Source organism: Pinus tabuliformis, chromosome 2_2 (assembly GCF_031772625.1).
Source record: "Pinus tabuliformis cultivar Carrire ecotype Pingquan chromosome 2_2, CPIR1, whole genome shotgun sequence".
Taxonomy (NCBI): domain Eukaryota; kingdom Viridiplantae; phylum Streptophyta; class Pinopsida; order Pinales; family Pinaceae; genus Pinus; species Pinus tabuliformis.
Window position 1 is genome coordinate 1,061,514,159 of NC_142300.1, and position 13,796 is coordinate 1,061,527,954.

A 13,796-nucleotide genomic window follows, 5' to 3' on the forward strand; every position below is an offset into this window, starting at 1 on the left:
TTCTCATTGATTGATATCTTCTTCTTCTCATCTCTTCAGTTGTTTCCCTGCAAAAACAAATCAAAACTAAATTAAAATGAAAAAATAAAATCAAAATACTAAATCTGGAATTAAAACATATCCAATCAAAAATTAATTAAATAATTAAATGAAAAAGGAAATATGATTTTTCTATTGATGCCTAAGAGGATCTAATTGTTCAAGGAAAACACAAATAAATGGATCTACCCTCAGAAGAAGTTGTGAGCAAATAAGAATGCAAAAAATAAAACTCAGAAAATTGATTTTGTTTAAACTTTCGGAGCTTGATATTCTGCTGAATTTTATACCCATTAAATGATCAAATCTAAAAATGGAATTACTTCATAAATGTTCTCCATGATTTTATCTATCTAACGAGCTATCCTGGGCCTCAATTGGCCAAGTAAAACTCAATTTATGAGCCTCCAAAGTTGATGAGTCAAAACTACCAGAATTCTGGAAATTCTGTTGCGTGGGCTTAAAATAGATTTTTAAAATTAAATTCTAATCCTAAATTAAATTGCAATATTTAATTAATTAATACTAATTAATTTCAATTACAAATTAATTATTAATATTATTATATTAATTAAAAACAAAATTTAATAATTAATTAAAATATTATTATATTATATTATATTAATATTAATATTATATTATATTTCCCGGATGCGTGTGATTTCATCGCGCAATAGGCAAGTGGCTCGTCACATGGGCAGGTGTCAACCCGGACGAGCCACGATTAACCAACACGCAGGCACAGTAAATGCGACGGAGGGTGAAGTAACTTGGGTTTTAAAGCTGGTCTTTTCGGCATTCATTGCGCAGCAGAGAGCGAGGAGGATGGCGCTCCATAAACTCGAACCCCATGCCGCTTTCCTGCATTCCTTCAAGCCGTCCGAGCAAGCGCTGGCAGAGACGGAACATTCTCTGGTTCAGTGTAAGATTTCTCAGAGGAATTCTTGTCTGGAGATGCAGAGAGAAAGGCCCAGAATGAGCAGCCGTCGTGGCGGTTCCAGGGGTCGTGCTGCTACACAGAGGCCAGTCGTTTCGCCTTCCTCATCGGTGGAAATCACTTCTGAGCAGCACAGGAACCCGAGCAGACTTGCAGGCCGCAACAATTTGCGTGAGAGGGGAGAAATTATGGATTGTGGTCATATGGAGCATCCGGCTGTTTGCTACCGGATCCCCTGCACTTTGGAGAACAACACTCTCATTGTCTCAGTCTCGGTGGAACATTGCAGTAGTCTTAGGGGGCAATTGGAAGACCTGAATGTGCCAATGGTCGATATGCAAGTTCCTATGGTTGATATGAGGCGGCCAACCAGAGCAGACATTCCCCCAGCCACACAAGCAGCTGATGCTGGCCCCAGTGAGCTGGTACAGCGGTCTTTGCTCTCGGACACGGAGGAATCCCAGAAGCTCAAAGGCAAAATGAAGGATGAGCCTTACAAAACTGATGAGGAATAGCTCAACCATCATTATGAGCTTCGCTGCCGGGAAAGGAACGCAACTCTCTGTTCGTCTCTTCCGCTCTCTTTGTCTATTTGTCATTCTGTCGGTTTATGTGTCCACTATGTTGATTTTAATGTCCCTTGTGTCGGTTCATATGTTGTCTGTCAGTTTATGTGTCCACTGTGTCGATTCATATGTCCACTGTGTCGGAATTTGCACCGTCAAAGGTCGCTTTGCTAGTCAGGGTGGTAAGCTGATTCATTTTTGTAACTGTGTTGCTCTGAAAGGTCCATTATGGGGAAAATGCCAATCTCTCTGGAGATGCAGGGCCACGGCCCTGATGTAAAAACTGCTGTAATTTTTGATATTTTGTAATATAAATAGCATAGTCTTACGTAGAAAAAAAATATATACTATATTATATTAAAATTATAATTTAATATTATAATTATAATATAAATGGATTATCATAGAAATATAATAAAATTATATTAAAACAACAATCAAAACAAAAATGAGGATACAACTCACCTCATATATAAGTTACCCTATAAAAGTCAATCCATATACACGTATGTATGGGAGGAGGGAGTTAGTGACTTGGAGAGATAAGGAAGGTGAATGGAGGGTCGAGTGAGGTGAGCATGACATAAGCGAAGGACGAAGCGGGAGTCATAAGGAGGTTAATCCAAAAACTTTATATTAAAACTAAAATCCCCATCACATAATTTCAAAATCACAAATCGTGAATTGTTAAATGAACATACAATTAAACTTGTGATATATGATATGTGATATATCGCATCACATTTTTTATCGGATTTTTTAATTTCGGCATTTTGGAAGGGAGGACTTGATGAGAAGTGGGGCCCATGTGGAATTAAAGATTGTACAAATTGAACTATAACCACTTTGCAATTTTGAGATTCTGAGCTTGGCAATTTATTTTAAAATAATAAATTGGAGTAAATTACTGAGATCCCGAAACACATTTTTCAATTGTCGTATAATTTAGCTAGGTCATTTTGTAAGACCGTTAGTGAAAAAATGAAAAAATTAGTAAAAATTAACTAAGAGTTAACATTTACAATGAATAACTATTGAACTTAATTAGTTACAAAAATTGAAATATTATACATTTTTTACATATTTTTAGTCAAGGCGACAAAATGATCAAAACTTCGAAGGAGTACCGTTTACAAACCAGTGAACCAAATGAGGCGAAACAAGTATCAATGGAAAGATATTGAAAGCTCAAATTCAATGAAACAATCAAAATATAAATTCGACGAAAATAAAAAGGGAAATTTGTTAAGATAATTAACCTAAAAATAAAATAAAAAGGTTTTGCCAAAAAATAATGGAAAGGGTCCCCATTATTTGAAGTAAATAATTCAAAAATGGGGGGTGTTGAATTTTCCCTACAACAATGGGGACACACTAGGAAGAACCAGTTATCTTTGGTTAAAGATAATGAACTTTAATTTACCCAAAGGTTAAAAATAATGGAAATCACGAAATCGTCCAACAGTAAAACGTTTCCATAGGTCCCACATAAATAGATTAAGTAATATGAGTTTGTAAAGATAAGTACTCAAAGAAGATTTGAGTAAAAGTCATGAATCTAAATTTGGGAAAATTTGTTTTAAAACTACCTCATATAAGAAATAGAAGAAGGTACAGATAGGAGTTTTTGATAAAGCATATATTCATTTATGATTGGTCTCTGACATCGCTTCGTTGCCAGCGAGCTTGAACAATACCCTAACAAATTTATTTTTTATGCCATACAAGCCTAGTCTCGCTGCCAGCGAGCGTCCATAGCCCCAATGAGTTTACATGTATTTCCCATGCTTCCTATTTTGATCACTCTTTTGATAAAAAAATTCGCAAGCTTTTAGTTTATGATGTATTTAAGTGAAAGAGGTGGGATGGTAATAGAGATTTATGTTTAATGGACATAATACTTTCATAATGTTAACTCCAAATTCTTTCCCTACAACTATCAATCAGAGGGTTTTATGCGGGGGGCGGGGGAGATTCATTGTATTAAACTCGAATCAATTCTTTCCTTGAAAACGTAAACTCAATCACTTAGAAATAATGTGTGTTCCTCCATGAAAAAGATTTAAAACAAAGGGCTTTATGGTTTCATAAGGATATGCCTTTAATGATAAATGAAATTCAATAAGATAGATAGAGTCAAAAGATTTTCCCATGTACACCAATCATTGTTAGGTGAGAAAAAAGGTCTTTCACATAAATCGTGGTAGAGTCGCCAAAATCAAAACAAAACTGAAAGAAAAAGGAAAAGAATTCATAAACTAAAGTAAGAAAAAAGTCATCAAACAAAAATAAAAATGAAAAAATGTGAAAGGTGAAAGAGAAATCCAAACTTAAAAGATAAACTCCAACAAGACTACTTATACAAGTGTCTCAACAAAAGAGATAAAAGAAAATAAACATATATAAACGTTCCTTCCTATGTTCATATTTGTTTTTATTTTTTGTTATCTTGCAGAGTTACAAGAAATGAGGCTCTCAAAATGTATAGGGTGAATAATAGTGGTGATATATAATATTCTAAATGAGAAGTTTTTTTCTGCTGCAAATTTTCTTGTTTCGAAGCAAAACACCTGCAAAAAGCATCTTAACCATTTTCTAATAAAAGTAATGCTCAAAAAATAGACTAAAGGTTCAGAAACTCCCTAGTTTAACTGATTTAATGAGGATCATTACTACTTCTCTTAAGAATCTCAAAACAAACTGAAAAAAAGAGAATGAACTTCAAAACTGATCTAGTAGAGGTGCAAAAGGTTCATGAAGACCTGTAAAAACAGAGTTCAAGATCAACAAAAACTAAAAGAAAACAAAATTGAAATCAAAAGTAAAGTAATGAAAATAAATGAAAGTGGGCACATGAAACTTACCATTAGAGAATTTCATTTAATATTACCTGAGAGGTATCATTTTCTTCATTTAGAATCAAAAGCATGAAAAAGAATTTGAATGCGATGGATCCGGAAGTAAATCTACAAAAGCATGAAGAAGTTCTATTGACCCAAAATCATTATTTATAAAATTTAATCTAAAGTGAGCAGTAAACTAGAATAATGCAATGCTTTATGGCCAACGAATAAAAAGTAAACCAAATCGATAGAAATGGAAATGAAAGGATGCTTCTTAATGAATCACAATGATGAATGTCCGCATAATATTACAAGTTTCATATCAACTCTAAGATTTTTACAAATTGATTAGACTCAAGACCAAATCCTAAACAAGGTAATGGAGAGGCCTTAAATTTTGTATATTAAATATAGAGTGATATATCAAAATTCAAATATAAGAGAAATCCGAAATGATTTAACCATGTTCCAAATTTCTTATTAGATTTTCCATTACCATAGTGGTTGCCCAAGAGTGCCTTAAATTCTTTTATACAGGACAATGCCTCATCGGATGTTTCACATCGCAAGTTTCTTTTCCATGCATAATTTTTTAGACATGAGATTTACCTTTGTTGATATGTGATTGAGTGTTATATAGCAATTAAAAGACAATGATAGAGATGCATATATCAAAGTTTATTGCATCGGAAGATCTTAAGGCAAGGCTTCATTTGTTTCGTGATGCGATATAAGTGTTACGATAGCAAGGTTGCTATATGAGCATGTGTGATGAGAAACTGCGATGGAGCGATTGCGATATCGGAGAATAATCATATCAGAGATCAGAGTTGCTAATAAAAGAAAACGCCGATATTATTCTTGTGATAGCGGAAATATGATAGATGACGTGGCTCATTGGTGGGACCGACTTTGAATTTTACAAGAGATCGACGATCAGAATATTTGAGTTCAGGATGTAACATCATTGATACACCGATGTGCAATGAAGAATAGACCTGGTAGTTAATTTTCTATCGGATTCAAGACATCAAAACCTTAAACATATGATCCAACCAAAATTGTGATTTATAAATGGATGTGATATCTTTTAAAACTGGATTTAAATGTCATATCAGGTCTGGGATTGTATGGACATCGCAATATTGATGACGTCATTTATCGAAAATCGGTAATTTGGGATATTAGATATATTTGGATTATGCTTATTTGAGAACCTCCGATATGTGAACTGCGATATATGATGTGACATTTTATAGGGCCAACAGCTTCTTAAAGTATTCAATTAAAATGAAGCCCTGCTTTTCATTTCCTTTTTTAAACAGAAAGCCCCTTTTAATAGTTATCGAAAATATTGGGTTGGGGAGTAATTTTATTGGAGCTCTGAAATGATGAGAGTATGCTATTAGAATTCTCTGATATGAATCTTTTAATACTTTTTTAAAGGTTTATAAGGGTTTTAATGAATGAAATAAAAATTAAGGAATACTCAAATAATGGTGAATAACAAATAATACTTCCCTAAATCATGTTGTAGATTTGAAAAGGGTTGGTTGCTTGCTTACCTTAGGTGTCTACAATCAAGTCGATGAAGACCTCAAATTTACATTGGAGGAAAAGAGTGGTGAAAGTGAGTCTTTTTTTAGAAATAATTGTCAGGCCATATCAATTCCTTGGAATTTCTTCATATATGATCAATGTGATGAAGTTTTGCGAGAACAAGGAAATTAAGTGATTTCACAAGTGTGTAATATGAATACATAAGAGCTTTTGAAATGTTCCAAACCACTTTTCCAAAAATGAAAGGGGATGCTGGAAAGAACTCGGATTCATTACTTGCTTATTAAAAACTTGCAATAATGAAATAAATGCAAATAGAAAAGAAATTTAATCTAAATTAATCTATTCCTATTTCTAACTTAATGAAGGAAACATGACTAAGTATAACTATCATACTTCCAATGTAACTATTCTCTCATTTTAATTCCTTCATGTAAATACATGTTAAACGTTAGTAACAAGAGCACAAATATAATTAAACTAAGAAGAATAAATCTGAATGCAAAATGTACAATTCCTGCTAATATATTTATAAGAAGTAGCTTATTTATAATTACCTTCTCTTGAAATGTCCTTTCTAGCTGAATTTTAATAGGATCATAGAAATCTTGATAGATTTTCATTAATGATTGGAAGGGATTTAAAAAACAAGATAACAAGCTAGATTGTGGAAATAAACTTTTAGATACAATAGCCTACAAAAATTTGTTAGTCTTATGTGCATATGTTAAATTATTAACAATTTTCCATGTAGGAAAATTCTCCAAATATTTTCCAAATGGATAAATGAAAAATGTATAGAAATCTGTTAGATACAATGGAAGATTATTAATTGAACTAGATTGCTGGTCATATTGTGAAAATACACTCTCTTGTTGACACTAGTTTTGAGAAGAAAGAAATAATTGATAAGAGATAAACATCAGTTGGAAATGAAAGAGAAATAATTCTTGATGTTCACAATTATAATTTGAATCTTCATTTTCCCATTGAGGGAATGTATCAATTGAGTGTTCAATGTTGAATGGCTCAATATGCCAGCATAACATATCTAAAAATTTAAAAATGGAAACATAGAATAAATCTAAAGTTAAACAAAATAAGTGAAGGGAAAATAACAAAATCAAATCATAGTTTACACTAGTGTTATAATTATTGTTACAACACAATTGGGAGTGACTTAAAGTAATTCGCTCTTCACAAGAATTGACTAGAATAATGGAATTTGAATGATTTCCAATACCAATTTGTGAATTATAAAGAGAATTATGACTATGAATAGGAATGAGAGCTTGATCGTGATATAAATCATAAATTTGAATGGTTTCTTGAATGTTGAAATCTTGAGTATGATTAATTGTTTGAAAATGAGAACTATTTGAAACAATTTATGAGATAGAGTATTCTTCATTTTCATATGTGATTCAACTTCGATCATGAGGATTCAATTGAGAAGAAGACAAATCAATATCTTCAAAGTCAAATAAACTATCATAAATTACCTCGCTACAGTCATTAGAATTCCCTTCGATCTCATCCAATGTATCAAAACAAGAAGGAATATTAATTCCAGAAGAATGATCAATGTTTGATTTTCTATCTAGATAAAAACTAATTAGCAATTCATTTATATCAACCTCTCTGTTTTCTGGAATAACATTATTTCAAAGAGGGAATAAATTGCTATCATTGAAAATGTCAAGATAGAGGCGAAAATGAGAATCATAAGCAATGAATTTAAAAATGTCTTTGTTTGAGAACTCTTGTCCATTTTCATCATTGTAAATTTCAGATTTAAGATCATTTACTTGGCTAATTGTTCTTTCTTGAAGAATGTTGCTTTTCTATCTCGAATTTTACTTTTGATCAACATGATCAAATCCAGAAATTTGTATAGAAAATTGCATATTATTGGAAACTTGAATTTCTGCTTGTATTTATTGATTTATGCTCTGATTTTAAGAATTTAATGCACAATAATTTTCAGATTTGAAGGTAGCAGCTTCTCCAATATTATTGCTAGCATCTTCTTGTAATTGAATAGTAAAAATTTCCAAGCTTTGTGATTGAGATTCACTGATATGTGAAGGTGCATCTCGATCATTATTAATACTATAGGAAGTGTGAACTAAATGAAGAAATTGATCATACATAGTAGAGACCACTTCATCATTGTTTGTTTGCACCTCCATATTGGAATTCTCAATTATGTTAATAAAATTGGAAGGAGATTGAGTAAAGCTTGAAATAATTTTACATGGGTTATGAATGGGAGGATGAGAGTAAATATATTCAAACCAATATAATAATTCCTCTTTCAAAGGTTTATCTTTAATTTTAAATCTCAAGTAATTTAAACGAAATCGAATGGAAAAATCAATAAAAGATTCATTTTTGAACCTTTGTAAATATTCAAAATCGTCACATACCTATTCATAGGCATATCCATCAAATTTACAAAGAAATATTCTAATAAAATTGATCCCAACTGTGAATTGAGGCAACTGGAAGTGATTTTCACCAGATTTTGGCTTTTTCCAAGAATGTAAGAGTAAAAATCTTGCATAAAATTCCTTCATCAATATCATGGAAAATATGATTTGAAATTTTTTGAATGAATTGTAAAGAATGATTAAATGTAGAAGTATTCCTCTTACTGTTAAACTTTACCTTTGACAAGAGTCTTACCACTTTTGGTGGAGTATTGGCAGATGCACGTCTAGAAATACAACTCCAAATTGGAAGTTTAAGAAGAGCCATTGTAATAAAAATAAAATGTTAGAATACAAAGACTCCAATAGAAAACAAGTTTCATGACCTCCTTCTAGCGCCAAAAATGTTGAAGGCTCAAAAATATCTGCCTACAACACTATAAGGGAGACCACATGGTCTAGACCTTAAAATAATGCCTTTTCTGTTGAGATGATGGTTCCAACTGGTTTAACTAGGTCCAATTACCTTCTCTCTATCTCCAATGGCTTAAAATATGACTTTCATCTACCAATAGAGAAGAGACATGAGATCAACCTTCTTGTTGATCAAGCAAGAAAGTGATCCTTGAGATGATCTGGGGCTCAGTCAAGACACAACTAAATGTTGCCTCTTTTGGAAGAGGACTTCTAAGGATGTATAATTAAATCTAAATGCAAAATTAATCCTAAAATATAAGCAAAATGAAATAAATCCCAAGCCTATCTCGATTAGGAAGATGTAGATCTAACCCAACAGAGAGCAAGATATTTAAACGATTGGGATTCAAATATGTTTGGATTATAATGAATATCAAGCTAACAAAGTAGTTCAATTCACTGACATTATGAATACCAAAACACATTCGGTTCAAAGACCTCTTAACTGAGATAATCAATTAACAACATTTAGGAAGTAGTTCACAAAATGATATTGATTGTTAAATCCGTAATTCAAATAAGTAAACAATAATATAAGGAAATAGTTCACAGAATATTACTATTTGTTAAGACAAAATTAAAACAGATTTTTGAGTAAATAGTTACTTAGAAATCAGAATGCAAACCCACAAGAGCAAAGATAAATAATAACATATAATTGAGACAAATTGCTCATACTGACAATTGTGCACAAATATAAATAAAATGACACATTTTTGCCATCATAAAATGAAAGCATTGTTTAAAACAACAGTATTATATATTATAAATACCAATTTATTGAATCTGTTTCTCTGGCTCTAGTACCCAACAGTGCTTTACAATGCTTTGAACTTCTTTTAAAACAAAAGTTGCAGTAGTGCAATCTCTATTCTTCGTGCATAATTCAGAATGTAAAAAGAAAAATCCTCAATAATCCTCAGATCTGATATTTTCTCTCCTGTCATCTACAACTCTAAATCCTAATTATAATAGTGCTTTAAGAATTCCAGAATTGCAGAGAAGAGAAACCCCTAATACATTCTACAATATATTATTTATAATATTTACAAAAAGAATTCTCAATAATAAAGTTTGTTGAAGAATAAATATGCTCATTCAATTTTCATTGGCCCAAAATCTTATTCTTCTATTGCTGGATCATTCTCATTGATTGCAATTTTCTTCTTCTCATCTCTTCAATTGTTTTCCTACAAAAACAAATCAAAACTAAATTAAAATGCAAAAATAAAATAAAAATACTAAATTTGGAATTAAAACATGTCCAATCAAAACTTAATTAAATAATTAAATGAAAAGGAAATATGATCTTTCTATTGATGTCTGTGAGGATCTAATTGGTCAAGGAAAACATAGATGAATGGATCTGCACTCAGAAGAAGTTGTGAGCAAATGAGAATGCAGAAAATAAAACTCAAAAAATTGATTTTGTTTAAAAATTCAGAGTTTGATCTTTTGCTGAATTTTAAACCCATTAAATGATCAAATATGGTAATGGAATTACTTGAGAATTTTTTTCCATGATTTTATTTACCCAAAGATTATTGTAAGTGACAAAGATCTCATTTTCACTGGAAATTTTTGGACAAAATTATTTTCTTGTCTTGGTACTTATTTAACTCATAGCTCATCTTATCATCCTCAATCTGATGGGAAAACTGAGATAGTAAACAAATGTTTCGAAGGATATCTTCATTGCTTTGTCTTTGATAAACAAACATAATCGGTCAAATGGTTTCCTTTGGTTGAATGGTGGTATAACATTTCCTTCCATACTGCAGCAAAATTGATCCCATTTATGGGACTTTATGGATATCATCCACCATCCATCAAATCATATTTAAGAGAAGATTTTAAGGTTCAAGCAGTGGAAGATCACATCGAGCATCGACAACAAGTTCTACAACTCTTAAAGGATAACCTCACTTTGGTGCAGAATAGAATGAAAAAACAGGTAGATCAACATCGCAGCAAAAGAAGTTCTGATGTAGGTGATTGGGTATTTCTATGGCTACAACCATATTAAAAAATGTCCCTCAAGCAAGCTAAAAAGGATAATAAATTATCACCAAAGTATTATGGTCCATACAAGGTGTTGCAAAATATTGGTACTATGGCATACAAATTGGAGCTTCGTGCAACTTCCTGCAGCTTCTCGAGTGCACCCAATTTTCTATGTTTCGTGTTTAAAGAAAGTTATAGGTGACAAGCTCCCAGTTCAAACAATATTTCCAGAACTTGATGAGGAAGGAAAAATCATATTGGAACCTGAAGCAGTCATAGAAACAAGAACTCGACAGCTATGAAATCGATCAATTTCAGAGTATCTCGTTAAATGGAAAAACATACCTACTGAAGATTTCACATGGGAGGATGAGAATTTTATACAGAAGCATCCAGAACTACTCAAGTGTTGATGACAACACTTTTTTGAAGGAGTGGGACATGTTAGGTCCCTATAATACTAGTGATTCCCCCATTACTATTGTAATTGTAGCCCTTATTGTTATTATTGTGCCCCTATTGTTATTAGTGTGCCCCATAGAAGTCCACTATTGTTATTGTTGTGCCCTTATATTATTATTGTTATGTTGACTTTGGTTATATTGTGACCCCTTAGACTCCTATATATAGAAATGAGGTTTAGTCATTTGTATCATAAAATAATTGTTCATTTGTGTAATTTAAAGGAGGTTGTCCCCTCGAAGAGGCTAATTTTGAAGTCATTGATCTATATTTTCTATCCTTTTGTGAGCCGGTTCATAACAATAAAGGATAGAACCTTATGCTTCGCACTCTCATAAATAATCTAATCAATAAAGGGTGTGGGAAAGTTGTCTTTGGGACAAGCTTTGTTCAAGTCGCGAAAATCCGTGCAAACACGAAATGTGCCTTTCTTCTTGAGAACATGATCCGGATTTAAATAGGAACGCAATAGGTTATAGAGATAACCATAAATACAGAGATGAGATAACCATAAATACTGAGATGCAGCGGAAATAATACTTCATTTCATTACTGTAAAATACTGAAATATGCTTACAAACAGAAATGGAAAGAAACCAGCTAGGGCGATGGTAGCTTATCTCTGAGAAGAGATGTGGCGGCTACATGCCTCTGAACTGTTCTAAAACTGTCTTACAATGAGGCTCGAAGGCCTATTTATTGTTGAGAAACAATGGAAAACCCTTCACATCCCGAAACCTAACCCTAGAAGATGAAACGCCAAATTGTGGGCCCCGTTTGGGTAAATTGGTACATCAATTTCCCAGGGTCGTAACTTTGGCATACGATCTCCGTCATACGATAGCTCGTTAGAAAGATCTATCCGAGTACTAGCACTTTGGGAGGCACCATGGGTCCATGGACCCATGTTGCCCCAGATTCCCAAAAAAACATCGTTTAGGGCCTCAAAACGGCTCCGGAAGTTCAGGACCCGAAAAACTTCTAAAAATAGTAAACTGTTCTACAATTTAGGAAACTGAAAAGACTGAAAGAGACAGTTGTGGGGGTCCAAATGGGATAGGTGGGTGGCCACCAACATCCGCCTGGATCATTCCTCCCCCCTTAGGAAGCAATGGTCCCCATTGCATTGAGTTCCTCCATCTGCTGAACTTGTCCTGCAATCTCTGATGTGTCCAGTGATGGTGGGAAGCATGGTCGACGATGGTCCATATTGAACACTTGGTGCAGGTGAAGGAATGGAGGAATGTTGTGCTTCAAAGCATTGTTGCCCATAGCCTTGGTACTAGCGTAAGGACCATGTCGGAGTGGTCTGAGTTTCTGATGGGTTCTGGTAAGGCGTTCTCTCTGTCGATGCAACTAGACTTTGTTGCCCACCTGAAACTTATGTGGTACCCCTGTGGGTGAGGAGAAGTTGTTCCTGTGTTCTGCCATGACCGTATCCCTTTGCTGTTGTTGCTGCGTGGAGGAACCCTTTGCGGGGTCATGGATGTAGCAACAATCTTCCCCTTACTTTGGGAGTGAACCAGACAGATGAATTTCCTGGTCTGTGATATGAGCTTGCTGCCTTTTTTGGTAGTGATCAAAGATGTGGCGGTAGGTGGGGCTACCTCCGGTATCCTGTATAATGAATTATTCAAAGAAATAATGACAGCACGAGGCCTGGACTCATACACAGCATGTCGCCTCCACAAGTATGGCTGGCCTAATAATACATCACAAACATCTAGAGGTGTAACATCACACAATACCTTAGCATACCTTGGTACTACCCATCATATAACCTTGTCACTCCCTCCTTAACAGACCTAGAACTCATTGAAACTCCCTATCACACACTCTTATTCATTCATTTCCATGCATTTCGACATAGTGTTTCCTTATGTTTCCCTGACACTCCTTAACACTCCCTAGCTTGCATTGGCACACCCTAGCACCTGGTACATCTCGGCCTGCCGCCCTAGCACTCTAGCATTCCTTGGCACTACCTAGCATAGCTTGTAACTCCCTCCTTAGTACACCTAAAACTTGTTTAAAATCCATCTCACACACTCTTATTCATTCATTTCCATGCATTTGAAATTAGTGTTCCCTTGTTTTTCCCTAGAACTCCATAACTCTCCTTGGCATGCATTGACACACCCTAGCACATGACACATCTTGGCACGTTTCCATTGCCTCTAGCATGCCTCAACACTGCCAAGAATACCTTTGATCACTCCCTCCTTAGCACACCTGGAACTCCCCAACACTTCTTGTCACAAACACTTAATCGTTCATTTGCATGCATTATTTCAACCTAATTCTCGCTTGTGTTTCCCTATCACTCCCTAACACTTCCTATCACATGTTGGCACACCATAGCACCTAGCACATCTTGGTTGCATGCTGCGTTGGCACGCTAGAATGACTTAGTGTTTCTTAGCATGCCATGTCACTCCCCCGTTACCACACCTAGAACTTGATGACACTCCATGTC